This window comes from Mustela nivalis (assembly GCF_964662115.1).
Source record: "Mustela nivalis genome assembly, chromosome: 19".
NCBI lineage: Eukaryota > Metazoa > Chordata > Mammalia > Carnivora > Mustelidae > Mustela > Mustela nivalis.
In genome coordinates, this window is record NC_139038.1 from 3,232,696 (window position 1) to 3,247,542 (window position 14,847).

Sequence of the window (14,847 nt, forward strand, 5' to 3'; positions counted from 1 at the left end):
TCCCCTCCTCTCTCAATAGAGCTATAAAATAGATAAATAATATTTTTTTAAAAAATCAAGCATAGTAAGTGGTATCTTTTAGTTGGAAGAAGAGGAAACACATATAAGAATATGGAGAAACCGGGGCACCTGGGTGGCTCAGTGGGTTGAAGCTTCTGCCTTCAGTTCAGGTCATGATCTCAGGGTCCTGGGATCGAGCCCCGCATCGGGCTCTCTGCTCAGCGGGGAGCCTGCTTCCCCCTCTCTCTCTGCCTGCCTCTCTGCCTACTTGTGATCTCTGCCTGTCAAATAAATAAATAAAATCTTAAAAAAAAATAATAAAAAAGAATATAGAGAAACCGCCATCTCTACCCCTGTCTCTTACCTTGCTGGAATGAAAAATACCACATTTCTCTTCCCTGATAGAACTGGCAGACGGGTGCCTGGGTGGGGGGGTACTCCACCAAGAAGCCTCTGCCTTCAGCTCAGGTCACGATCCTGGGGTCCTGGGATCGAGCCCCATGTCACGCTCCCTGCTCAGCAGGGAGTCTGCTTCTCTCTCTGACCTTACCCCTTGGTCATGATCTCTCTCTTTCATGTACTCTCTCTCAAATAAATAAATAAAATTAAAAAAAAAAAAAGAAGAAGAACAGGCAGAAATGTGGATGGAGTTTGGAAGACTGAATTCTTAGATCAGACATCCTTCTCTTAGGTGAAGGGAGGGCTTTTTGTTCACGTTTTTCAAAGCATGCTTGTTACCCTCATTTGACTCGGTATCCCACCTTCATAGGATGAGGAAGTGCATCTTTCTTCATTTTTAAAATGAGGAAACTAGGGGAGCCTGGATGGCTTAGGTAGTTGGGGGTCCGCTTTAGGTTTGGGTCATGGTCCCAGGGTCCTGGGATCAAGTTTCGTGTTGGGCTTTTCCTGCTCGGCCGGGAGTCTGCTTCTCCCTCTCCCTCTGTGTGAGCTCTCTCTCTCAAATAAATACATAAAATTTTTTTAAAAAACCTAAAATTTGAAAAGTAAAGTAAAATAAAATAAGGAAACTAAAACCCGGGTTAATGACAAATTTCTCGTGCAGAAGGCTTCTCCGTGCACACCACAACCGCACATATCACGAAAGAGCCCGTGCGCCAAATATCCGTGTTCCGCGGGAGCCCAGCTGGCTTCAGAAGTCCTTGACAGCAGAACTGTCTGTCATGCGTCTTCTGTCGGCGTCGCCTGTCCTCTGTGTGCCGTCTGTGAGCTACCTGTGTGTTTACCTGTCACCTGAAACAGCACCGGCTTACATCCGCTGACCCAGGACTCCTCACGTCTAACAACACAGCGCTGTGGCCGCTGCCCTCGAAGAAGCCTCCTCGGACAGCTCACCGCGTGTCCGGAAGCCATCGTCCCGCAGCGTGGGAGACACGTGGGAGCGCCCGGAGTGACCGGCCGTTCCCGGCACACACACTAACACCTCTCTTCGGAGGACAGCGCGTGGGGGACTCCTCGGTGAACGGAAGCAGCTGCTGGAATGGAGCAGGCTCGGACAGGAGAGGCTAGACACCAATGACTCCTTGCAGAGTGGGGCTGGGGGAGAGAATTCAGCAGAGCTGTCCGGGCTTCGGCTACAAAAGGCGGTGACTTGCCAGCCCCCATCTGGCGAGGCCAGTGAGAAGCACAGGGACGCAGGAGAAATTCATGTGGAAGTGGAGGGTGAGTGGCCCCGTGGCGGGGCTGTTAGAATGCCCCGAACGCGCCGCTCTCGTAGCATGGACATCTAGCGCGGAGTAAATCCATGACTAGTTATGTGTCCTCTTGTTATGTGTCCTCTTGTTTGGTAACGCCTGATGATGGAGACAGAATTGACACACCCTGCTTGTGGACGCTGAGCACCTGCCACGGGAGCCCTGGGATCCCCCTCCCCCTACGTGCCAACCAGGCAAGGGCACACTCGCTGGAGAAGCTCGGCGTCGGCTTCAGAAGTTCACTGCCGTTGAACTCCGCTCGGGGATAGCGTGGAACCGCGTGTGCCGGTGCGTTTACACGGCCATCTCTGAGGCGTGACTTTGCCTTTAGATCCAACAACGGCTCTTCTGAATTCGCATGGCTCGTTCCTGCTCCCGAGCTTCAGCACATGGGCACGAGCGTGGAGCAGAAGCTGCTGATGTCCTCGCTTCTTCCGCCGGAGGCTTCCACCAGCGGCCACGGGAGGTCAGTGCTGTGTCAGGGCCAAGAGATGTGTCCGACAGGACTTCAGTTCATCCCAACTGTAGTTTGATTCTTTTTTCCCCATCCCCTTTGAAAATGCATACCGCCAAAGATAAAATACCTAAAACCGTGATGAATGCTGTGGGAACTTCAGCTAGAAAGTCCAGAGCTGGAGATCGTACCGCGGGGGCTGTGATAACTCAGTGCGCTTGCCGGAGAATCTTCCTAGCAAGGCCAGAACAACATTCCCACCAAACCATAAGCTCTGTGGGGCAAAGACACATCCGGAACTTGGTTGGGCCACACACATAATTATTTCCAGATACACGGCGGTATTCTGCCAGTGCAAACAGAAACTGGGCCTGTCACAATTTGCAGTGTTTCATTTATGCACAGAGTAACTGAACTACAAAAACACTGAAATAAAACTGATGGCAAACCTTTTTAAAAATTCAGCACTTCTCCTCGTTTCTCATAGATGCATTTTTAGAACTGTCTGAACCTTTAGAGAAAACTTTTTTTTTTAAGATTTTATTTATATGAGATGGGGAGAGAGCACAAGCTGGGGGAGGGGTAGCAGGAGAGGGAGACGTGGATTCCACGCCAAGCAGGGAGCACAATGGGGTTCGATCCGGGGAGTCCGGAATCGTGACCTGCGCTGAAGGCAGATGCTTCACTAACCGCAGCCCCGCAGGCACCCCCAGAAAAAACTATTTAAATATCCTGCAATGGTAAGTGACTTGTAAGTATATGAATCCTCCAAGTTTTGGGTGCATTTTTTTTTTTTTACAAAATCAGTTGGAAATATTTAATTAAAGTAATCAAGGATTTCCAAAAGATCTTCGGCACTTGAGGATCTTAGCAAAATGCAATTATTGAAAATAAAGTCAGCAATCAGGAAGGTATTGAATGTGTTCCCACAAAAGCCAGCGTGGCAGTAAACTGAAATCGTGTGCGTTCAAACCATGACAAGACTGCATTTTAAGATTCTAAACTTGGGTCTAGGCTCGCAGGAAGACTCTCTCTCAATGACGCTCTGATTTTTAACTGCAGAGTACGTGTCGTTTGCCCACATCTTTGATCAGCAAAACGCTCAAAAGAATCCTAGAGTAAACTTCCTTCATGAATTTTGATTCATGAAAATATTTGTCAACTGAGAATATTCTGAATGGAAGCAGAAAGATGGGATCTGTAAAAATTTGGACTGAAATGCTTACACATTGGACTAAAATGCTTACACATTTAAACACGGAAGTCATAGAATTGACCATGACCTCCGTTCACTGGCATTGCCCTGTGCTCACGGGACCCTCCCCACCTGCACACGAGAGTCAGCTTTTGTCATCGAAAGCGTTAGGAATACCAGAGAAGAATTCACTGAGGGTGACCAGGATTTCCAATTCATGAACCATAAAAACCACTTTGAAGAAGTCCACAGGCAACCTGGTGAAAAATAAAATAGAACAACATTGAAAACCTTTGCTTTTCAGAAGAATACCAGTGATCACACATTAGGAGATCTAGCTAAAAACAGAAATGTGTGACTAGCTCCCAGGGCCAATTCTTCCCATGTGATTCCCCAGCGTCCAGATAAACATGATCTTAAATATATAATATTGTAGATATGCCCTTACATATAAAGAATGTAACTTTGTTTTTCCTTTAATGCATGTAGCTTTTCATTACCTTCTTAACAGTGATGTTTTGGAAATTGTTTTTTGAAAAGAACTGTGTTATAATCCCACCCAGATCGTGAAACTAATTCGCCAGCCAAAAAATAAATATTGTTTAAATTAATTATTTGTTCGTATCACTCTTTCATTTGGGAATTTTCCTAGTTGAGACCAAAAAAAAAAAAAAAAATTACCTGCTTTCACCTATCTCATCCTTTGTCTTCCAGAAGAGACTGAGACAACATAAAAAGACGTGGGCCATCCCAGCTCTCAGCCTCAGTCGGGCATATATTGGAGGCTCAAAGCCCTTCTTCAGGCTTTGTCCTGGGTTTAGTTAAAATGCCCAGTTTTAGAGCACCTGGGTGGCTCCGTCTTGCAAGCGTCTGCCCTCGGCTCAGGTCATGATCCCGGGGTCCTGGGATGGAGTTCGTATGGGGCTCCCTGCTCAGCGGGGAGTCTGCCCCTCCCTCTCCTTGTGCCGCTCCCCCCCTACTTGTGTGCTCTCTCCCTCTCCCTCTCTCCCTGACAAATAAATAAATACAATCTTGTTAAAAATAAAATGACCAGTTTCAAGCTAGAATGACACCAGTTTGATTAGCTGCTCCTGTAAACAAAACCAGGATCATTGGTTTTGATTTTATTTCGTCCCTAGTAATGTAGCTGACTGGTTGTAACTGCCAAGAAGCCAATTATAGATACCGTGTGGAGGGCACGCTTTTCCGGGGGACGGGAGTCATCCCACGTTTACTATGAAAATCAGTACCCCCCCACCCGGGCAGGGACACCCCTCCCCCGCCTGTGGGGTAGGAGGACCCTAGAGTATGAGGATGAGGAGATGCAAGTGAGCAACAAGGTTCTGTATCAAACATTTGGGTAGAACCGCGTGCTTTTGCTCGGATGCGAGTCTAGCGTGTGCTACAGTTCCTGAACATCCTAGAACGGAAGAGAGATTTTTGTAATATGAGCTGTAGAGGTGTCACAGAGGCATTTTAAGGAGATAAACCTCTCTCTGGCGTGTCATTAGCAAGTTAGCGGAGCTGACGGCCACGGGGGCTCCTGTCTGGTGACAGATGAGGGCACATCTGGGAGGTCGGAGCCTTCCTCTCCTGGCCAAGGGCTACAGAGAGGAGGGCACGGGGTCAGCGGAGAGAGCCGAGTGAAGCAGAGACAATTAATGTTTCCTGCTCGCAGAGGAGCCTGCGGGACATCTGCAAAGGTTTGCTGGAATGTTCCCAGAGACAGCTTGTGGCCAGCCAGGTCATAGCCTGTGTTTCCCCCAAAGGCCCAACCCTAAGACGAGGCTGAGGGGCTGGGTCATTTACCTGGAGGGAAATAAAAATAATAGTAATAAACGATAACTATTAAATAATAACATCTCCTCTCTTACCCACCCCCGACCTCTTTATATCACCTCCAAACAAACAAAGGAAAAGAACGCGGCTCGGCACAGGGCTCCAGCCCCGGGACAGGTCTCAGAGATGCACAGGACAGGCCAGCGAGCTCTGTAGCCGCCGGCTTCCCCAGCCCCCTCGGGAGGATGGCTCTCGAGGCTGCTAACACCGAGAACTTGCAGCCTTGCTGCATGAGGGAGGGTTGGGTGGTTCCCATCACAGGTGCCTGCAGTTGGAAGCAGGGTCTGCGCTCAAAGGAACCACCCGTGGTGTCCATCGTGTGGTCAGGACTGCGCATTTGCCCCGTCTCCTCCTGACCGACACTTAGATTCTTCCCGTCGTTTTGTCTCTGTAGACACTGCCGCTGTGCACCTGCCCAGATGGGTCCCTGCAGACACGTGCCAAGCCCTGGAGTGGCTCTCCACTCTCCAGCAGGGGGTGGGCAACTCCCAGCACTGAGTATGGTCACCAGAGGCCCTGCAAGGTCATTGGCCGTCTGTGACTATTCCTACTGATTCACGTCCTCACCAGTGTTTCCCACTCCATCTCTCCGACCGGTAAGTAAGGCTCTCATTTGCATTTCCATGATCTTTAATGAGGACATGCTTGTTGTCCACTGAATGCCTAAAAAAAAAAAAAAAAAAAAAACACAAGTCTGGTATTGAGCGCTTGATTCCTTAAGCCCGTGTATGTGACACGAGAAGGGGCTGGGGTGTGTAGGTGTGTGTGTGTGGATTCTTTGTGCACCTTGAGGACATCCTCAAGCAAAATTCTTCGAGCCACCTAGGGAAAATGCTTGTGACGATTATTCACGGTATCTTTTACGGAGATCGTAATAATGACTTGAACCACTAGAACACTAAAGTGTGGTGTTGGGAAACAGGACTCTATTTTGATCAGGATGTTATTTGTAGCTTCCCTCTGATCTCTCCCTTGGACAGCTGCCCGCGGGTGTGTGCATTAAACCACGAGTACCCAGGGAGGCTAAACCCTTCCAGTTCGGTGTGGTTCCATGAGATTCTGAACAGCTCCCTTCTCTTTTGACCGCAAGCCGAGCTTTTCTGGTTCTGTTTAGCTAGCATTCCCTTTTCCAGGCCCCTATTTTCTGCCTATCCACATACCAGAGGGAACGGCACCACCTGCCCCCTCCCACCCCCCCCAAAAAAAATCCTTTCTTAGTTTCTCAATCAGATCCAAGAGCAAGATAAAGAGAAGCGGCTGAACAGGAGGCAGTCCCTGGCAGGTCCCTGCTCAGCTGTCATCTCAACCCTGGGACAAATTCAAGTCAAGGGCATGGACGGCGTGGGGGGCACCTGAACCACAGTGTAAATGCGTGGGGAGCCACGGATGCCACGGGCTGGGGCTGAAAAGGGCTGAGCATCAGGCCCAGGTGTCCGAACCGTGTACATTGAAGGTTTGCCCTTGACCAGCTCCTGGGACGTCACTGCTAAAGCCCTTCCTGATAGAATGTCCTTCCTGATACGAGTGTGCCTTTGCTTCCCCAGGGTGGGGGGGGACGCCTGGGTCCTGCCAGACAGTCGACACTAACAGCAAGATTTATGGCGGCCTCCTGGGGCCACACAGAATCAGCTTGGTCTCTGGAGAGGTTGCAGACTAAGTTCGGGCACACGGATGGTCAGCCATGCCTTGGTAACGGACTCCCAGTGAGAGCTCCGGACCCTGAGGCGTGAGTGAGCGTCCCCGGTGGGCAGTGCTCCGTGTGTATGGTCACGCGTCGGTGCTGGAGAAATCGGTGCTGTCCGCATGGCTTCCCCGGGAGGGACGACAGGAAGCTCTGCCGCACGCGCCCGTCCCTTGGCCGATTTCAGCCAGCGCCCTTCTGCCGCGATAAACCTCCCTGGGACTGTAGCATCTTCTCCAGTCCGAGCCCTTCTAGTGAGTCGCTGGACCCGAGGGTGTTGCGGGAGGCCCCCGGACTGCAGGCTCACGCCGGGCACGCTTGGAACGTCTCACCGCGAGGCACCTCCGGCCTCAGCCCCTCTGCTCACTACCGTCGGACTCGGTCCAGGCCACTCTGTCTGGAACTTCAGACCGGGCGCTAAAACAACAAACGTGTCTTTCTCACTGTTCCGGAGGCTGGCAGTCTGAGAGTGGGGTCCCTGCGGGGTCGGGTTCCCGACGAGGGTCCTCTTCCTGGTGTGCAGAGGGACAGCTTTCCGCCGTGTCCTCTGTGCGGCAGAGAGAAATGGAGGAAACGTCCTGCTCTTCTTCTCAGAGCACTGATGCCCTCAGGAGGGCCCACCTTCCCTGAACTAGTCACCTCCTAAAGGCCCCTCCTAAAACTCTCACATTCAGGATATCAACATAGGAGTTTGGAGGAGACACAAGTAGTCCATCGCAACCACTAATCACGGACGGCCCTTGCCCTCACCCTGAAACGCTAGGGCCTTAACCCCATGGAGCTAGCCAGAATTTCCTAAGTTCTAACAAAGAGATCCTGGAGAGAAAGAACATTTACTACAGACAGGCTGCCCTCTTGCTTCCGTTAGCTGAATTCCGTACTTTTGGTTCACATCTAGAGGAGTTGTTTTATATATATTTTTTTAAGATTTTATTTATTTGAGAGAGAGAGTATGACCGGAGGGGAGGGGGAGAGGGAGAAGGAGAAGCATGCTCCCCGCAGAGCAGGGAGCCCAACGTGAGGCTTGATCCCAGGACCCTGGGACTATGACCTGAGCAGATGCTCAGGCAGATGCTTCACTGACTGAGCCCCTAGGCACCCCTGGAAGAGCTGTTTTAGGACTAACCCAGCCACGCAGACTGCATCCTTTAGAGACTCATGCTGTCAATTCCTTTTCTTGCTGAACCTATTTAAATCCTCTAGTTAATAACATCCTTTCAGGTAATACGTTTGGATCCTGTGACCCTTACCCACGAGGCCAAATCTTTATAAAAATCTCAACTAGCAAATAAGCATAAAAAAGCATTGATTATTCCATCCTGTCCTTCTCGACTCGGGCTGGAAAGTTCGTTTGATTGCAAAGAAAATTGCATGGGAAACAGAATATATTTTTAAGTGAGAGAAGCAGATCACAGCATTACCTGATACCGTAAACACCGTGCGCACATTTGCATGGAAATCAGTACAGACGAGAAAACCTTAATACGCTAATGATGGGCTCCGGCGGTGGGGACAGAATTCTGGCAACTTCCCTTCTGTATCTCTCTGCTGAGTTCATTGTCTGGCTTTTCTACCACAAATGTGAATTCATCAAGAGAGAAAGGAGGAATTGGGGACAAACAGGTGCGTTATCTCGAGGGTCCTGGTTTGTGCCTTCTCTGTGGAGGAGGTAGATGGCAGCCATCACGAGGGTGGCTCTCGTGCCGGTGAGGGTCCCCTGCGCTGTGTTGGGGGAGTGTGGGGCCGACCCCGGAGTGGCCGAGGGACAGCGGCTCCCGCGGGCGGGGCACGGTCTCTGCCCCCCAGGACCCGGACCAGCCCCTGTGCGTGGAATTGAATAGGATTCCCTCCATGGCTTTTACTAAAGCTTTACCAGACTGGAATGGGGGGTGGGGGGCAGGTGGAGGGAGCAGAGGAAGAAGACGGGGTGAGGAATTTATCTTTTGCTCTATTCGGTAACCTCAAGGGAGGGGGTGAGACGCGCCCATACCGGGGAGGGCCGTCTGCTTTCCTGCGTTCACGGACTCCAAAGCTCGTCTCAGCCAGAAACACCCCCACGGACACACCCAGGAACAGTGCTCACTCTGGGTGCCCCGTGGAGGTCACGTTGACATAAAACTGACCACCATGATATTTAGGTAGATACAGATATAGGCTGTCAGAACTCCTTGTTTGATGTCTTCTCAACCAAGCCTAGGAACAGAATGGGCGTGAAACACAGATTCTTTTGGTTACCCCTGTTCACACTTACGCTATGCTCTGGGCCCCCCAAACTTTGCCCCATGTTCTAGATGACCGTAAAAGAACGGAGTGAAAATAAAACCACTCTCCCTTGGACCAGTCACTCAGCCAGCTCCAGGGGTCCTGTGACTCGTCTCTCTAGACGTGGCAGAAAGTGTGGTCCAAGGGCCACACGCCACTATATTCAGACACCCCCATTTCTGCGTCTGGACACCTCGCAGGTGGGAGGAAACTCACAGAGAAAAATAGCTACCAAATACGTAGTTATAATGGATCTAAACTTTGTCTCCTCTGCTTGAAATGTTACTGCAAATCAACACCTTTGTGTACTCCACTCTGTACTCTCTTTACTGATTTTTACTCCAAATAACAGATTTTCTGATAGCCAAGATGCACCGTAGAGAAAAAAAAAAAAAAAGAACATTCAAACACATTCCCTTTTATTGCCCAAAAAATAAAACACCTTGGTCATAGCAGCTGCCTTCCTATTTATAAAATATATGTGATTTTTATTACACCCAAGGTGAAATTTATATATATGTATTTTTATTATTATCCAAAAGTCACCAAGAAAGAGTCACTGGTAACCTCTTTAGGGGAAAACAGGGGAGTAAAATGGAGCTGAGACAAACAGATTTGTCCACAGGACGACCCCTCTTCAGTGACTCAGCTTCTGATGACTCGCAGAGGAGCTCCAAGGCCATAGTCAAAACAAGGCCGGAATGCAAACTTCCCCGATAACCGGCATCCAGGCAGAGGACATTTCACAAAGGAGCAACCGTATCCCTGGCCAAGGGATTCTTGTCCCTTCCAGACCCTGCACCAATGTGCCTGGCTGCTGGGACGGAGAGCCTGTCCCCAGGCACTGCCCATGCCTGTCCAGCTATGCAATCCCAGCACACCCTTCTGTGGGGTTCCAGCAAGCCACCCCAAAACGCAGAGGCAAGAAGTGACCATTTCGTTTTGCTTCCAGGCTCCGTGGGTCAGGACTCTAGACATAGGTCCCCTGGGACAGCTTGTCTCCCGTCTCTGCTCCTTCACCTGTCTGAGGCCGCAGCTGGGCAAACGGGAAAGCTGGGTGTTCAACGGCCTTTGAGCATTTTTTGAAACAGGGCTAGTGCAGCTGAGGAGCTGAATTTTAAACTTTATTAATTGCAGTTGTTAAGTTGAAAGGGGCACATAGGACTGGTGACCACCCCACGGACAGCACAGAGAGTCAGCTTCACTCCTGAGTCTGGCGGCTGGTGCTGGCCATCCACTGGCACCCCTGTTGGGCTGGGGGCTGGGAGGCTCACCTGTGACCTCTGTGCCATCTCTCGGCAGGGGTTACTTGGGCTTCCTCATCCCATAGCTGCTGGTTCCAGGACTGAGTCCCCCAGACAACCAGGGAGGTAAGCTCGCTTTGGAAAAAGCTCCTCCACCTCTCTTCCAGACCATGCATACCCAACCCACTGGGCTGGCACTGCCTCTGTCAGTTGCCTCCCGTGGGTGCAGAGTCCATGGGAAATTGGAATTGATCTGAACATAGATTTGAGGCCAAGTTCTGGTGGCCGAGCTTACTAGGTGAACCTAAACAGGTTAGTAAACTCTTCTGTACCTCAGAGTCCTCAGGGGTGGCTGCCCTTAACTTAAAAGGGTTGTCAGAGATCCAAGATCACTCCATTTTTTTTTTTTTTTTTTTTTGCTCGTTCTTCTCCAAGAAGTGAGTTTTTGATCTCATGCTTGTTGCCTAATGGTCACAAGGTGGCTGCTGCAGCTCCAGGCATCATGACCTCAAAAGCAGGAAACAGTGGGGGCAGTAGCAAGAGATCGTTTCCTGTAATGGTTCTCTCTTGTTATCAACAGAGAAAAAACTTTCATTGAAACCCATCATCATGTTCCCTTAGGATTGTGGTCTATGATAATCCCTTGTGGCAAAAAGAATTAAAATACGGGAAAGCCAACAACTGGCCATTTTCCATTCTTGAAAGTGGAAGATAAACAAAGGAGAAGGGAGCTGGGAATGGTTGCTGTCTGGCAGACAACATCTCTTTTTTATTTGGACCCATCCTAGAGCTTCACCTACTCCCAACCCTAGAAAAGGAGGGTGTTCTCATAGCCTCAACCACATAAAATCAAATTTAATAAACAAATTCCTATCAAGCTTCTATGAAATGCCAAGCCGTATACAAGACAGAGAAGGTCTTTAAGGTTCCTCCGGGAGCTTACATTTCAGCGAGGACCCGTAGGCAGGAAACACATAGGCATTAAGGAAACGTGGTCATTTCAAATGACGATGTCCGCCTCCCAGGAAATCAAAGGGCATAACGGGGTAGCGATATTCAACAAATAATTCAGGCCAAAACATAAAAATAATATTTGTGAAAAACCACACCGCACACCAGGCCTCTTTTTCAAAACTCCAGCCGCCTTCTAATTCAAAGTGCCGGTGTGGCTCTGCCTCCCTCCCGAGATGGCTCTCGGCAGCTCCCAGACATCGTCCTCCCGCTGAAACAAAGGTTCCCCGGCTCTTTGTGCTGCGCCTGTGAGCACCCCATGTGGCTCCGCCAGAATGAGGCTCCTTCTCATTACTCATTTAGAACGTTTGTTTCTTCTCCACCGGGAGGCCCTGCTTACTGTGCAGCTTTCTTTCTGACGCTTTTCTTTCCATTTTGCGTATTGATCCTACGAAGAATTCTTGTCTTCCTTTGGGGCGTTGGGCTACATTCAGCAGTTTAGGAAGAGGAGCTGGGGACGTAAATACAATCGTAGAAAGAAAAAGAACACGGGGCGGAAACAGAGGCTTCCTGTCTGCCTTGATGTTATCACCAGGACGGGATGTCCTCGCTCCTGAGGACGGTGCGGTCCCCGGCAGGTGACTTTCACGGAGCCCAAGACAAAGTGAATGATCGAGTCTTAGAGGTGTTAAGTGACCTTTTAAGTCACCGCAGGCCGCCTTCCACAGGCTGCAGGAATCCGGCCATGATGTTCCCAGTGAACGTGCACATCCGTTTCCGCTGGGCCAGGTCCGGTCAGGGAGGTCCCTGTTGGTCAGGGTCCGCGTGGGTGATCCTAGCGGGCCTACGCTCTTTCCTACCAGCGTCACCCGCCGGTCCTGATGTTGCTTCTGGAGCTGAGACCCGTTCCCCTCCTGCCACCTCTCCAGCCGATTTCATGTCGCCGGCTCTTTGTCGACTCCGCCAGGACCTGCACACTGTCAAATCCGACGCTCGGTCTTCAGCCTGCCTCTTGCTGGTTCCAGTAGCAAAACACGTGACATGCCATGTGGTCACCCCCTTCTCATCCAGCCACTTTCTCTGCCTGGCCTCCAGGACACAGACCCTCTGGGCTTCCCTCCCACTGCTCCGGTGGCTCCTTCCCAGACCCCTGGGCTGCGTCCTGCTCTTCCCCATCGCCGGAACCTTGGGGTGTGTGCAGACACCGGACCCTCTCCAGCTCCACACGCTCCCTTAGTGGCCACCCCACCCGGGCTCGGGGCTTTCGGTTCCATCTCCTTGCTGTGCTGAGGACCCCGAAAGGCCCCCCCCAGCCCAGCCGTCCCCAACCCTCAGACTCGGAACCCCACCTCCTTCCCTCCCATTCCAACAGGCTTCCCCCACCCCTATGCGTCCGAGCACTCCATGCGCTCCGGGCTTAGTGAACGCAGCTCCGTCCGTCCACTGCTCAGCCACAGCTGCTGCACCCCTGCCCTCAAGGCCCCTGCACACCGGCCCCTTCCTCACCCCTTCCACGGAAGGACCCAGCGCGAGTCCCCTTTCTGCTGGTTTAACCTCCCCTTCCGGCCTCCCTGCCGACCACATCCTCAGGTCCCAGCTCCCCGTGCAGGCGGGGTTTCACAAGGAGCTCCTTGACCCAGGCCGCTTCCCTCCTCCCCCTGCCCACCCCCGGCTTGTCACGCTGCTGGGGGGTCAGGCCTGCCATGTCTCAGGCCTTTGCTGAAGCTGTCCTCTGCTTGGCTGCCCATCTCACATCTCCCAGGTGGCACCCTCGTTCACCTCTTGGAGGTCCATTCCGATGTCACATCATCAATAGGGTCCCTGCCGACGCTTTCATTGAAAATTGCAGCTTCACCCCACCCCCACAGGCCCTGTCCCACTTCCCTATGATCTAGCAGACTGCTTAATGATTGGTTTTATTTTGTGTCCGTCCCCCCACCAACCCAGAATTGTAGTCACCTGATGGCGGGTATCGTGTCCATTGGGTTCTGGCCGTATCCTGGCATCCAGAACAGAGCTGAGCATACAGGAGGGGTTTCCTGGACATTGGCTGAACCAACCCTCCCCCACCAAATTCCTTCCTGCGAGCTCTTTGGCCTTTACCAAACAAATACCTCCCGTCCCTTCATCCCTTTCCCACATGACGGAATTTCCAGACCCACCGCCCACATCACCATTCTCTTTAATTTGTCAGTGTCTCTCTCGAAATAAAGGAGAGGCATTCTGGAAGACGGACCTGTTCCTGGCAGTGTCGGTTCCCGCGACCAGGGGCCGGTTTAAACCACCTGTTTCCAGCAACTAGCGTTACTGCTTGGACGTCGCATGGCGCTTCGGCTCACATTCAGCTTGTGATTAACAGAAACTCACGGATCTTTTCCACAAAAAGTGCTGCCAAGGAGCATCTGTCTCTCCTGACCTGCAAAGCTGCCTTCTTGAAAGTTCTCGAAAGGGATGAACCTCAGACACAGGCCTGCTGGAGCTTCCCACCAGAGCCGGCATCTCCGACTGCCAGGTGAGCAGAGGGCTCGGGGCTCAGCCAGGGCGAGGACTCTGGGAAGCTGGCTGTAAGTGGGGCCGGTTTCCCGCACCGCTGCTCTGGCCCTGTTCTCCCCTCCCTAAGTCAGAGATAGTAGGAACACGGCCATGGAGACAGACGTTGTCGGTGTGGTGCCTGACACTGTGAATGTCGGTCTCCTTCCTCCTCTGCCAGCAGCAAGCCTGTGATAGAGCCCCATTTCTAAACAACATTCTAAGAATGATAACTGATACACAAATGAGTTTTTCATCCAGTGCTTGGATCACGCAAGACATCAATATTTACCCCCGGGTCACACGCTGGTCATCGTGTCTAGAGGCGCCTTGGGCTCTGGGTGAGAGTGAAGCAAACCGCCCGGCTTCCTTCCTTCTGAGCCTCCAGACAACTCCATCCCATGGACCGAGGTTCCTGATCTAAATTCATGATCCAGGGGAAATAGGTTGAATGCTTACGATGTTCGTGCCATGCTTCAGATCAGACTTCAGAATCTTGAGTGCATATCAACTATGCTGGTCGAGAGTTTCTCATTTCCATACCAGCGACCGTGCCAGGGAATTTATGGACCCGGAACTTACTGAATAGGGGAAGTGAAAGCAGTTCCACGTACCCTACAACCGGGCTGGGAGTCTCGAACTGCCGCCGGTGATGTACGGCTTCCTTGGACATGACCTGATGTATTCTAGCTCCTGGCTTTCCTCCATTCCCTACTCATGCCAGCCCCTCCCCAGAGGGCTCTCCAGGGTGAGACCGGTCACCAGGCACGGAGCTCCATGTGCTTGTGCCCGCGGCCTCTTGGCTGGGATGCCATGCCCCCCCCCAGAGAAGAGGCTTCACAGGATCCACTTCAGTGGTGGGTGTCTGACCCCGTGGCCCCGGGTCCCTCCTGGCTGCTGGTGTTGGGCAGAAGTCTGCACGCACCTTCTCATGCCAAAGCAAGGGGGCCCTGTCGCCTCACCCCAGGAGGACAGATGCA

General features: G+C 51.6%; 1 long non-coding RNA gene across 1 annotated transcript; it reads right to left on the minus strand.

Moving 5' to 3' along the window:
• Window positions 1-3,348: 3,348 nt before the first annotated feature.
• Window positions 3,349-13,360, minus strand: LOC309854614. The gene is made up of 3 exons (XR_014306317.1): window positions 13,298-13,360; window positions 5,768-5,863; window positions 3,349-3,618 (listed from the first exon to the last, which is right to left on the minus strand). It is a non-coding gene; the product is annotated as an uncharacterized lncRNA (long non-coding RNA).
• Between the last annotated feature and the right edge of the window lie 1,487 nt (window positions 13,361-14,847).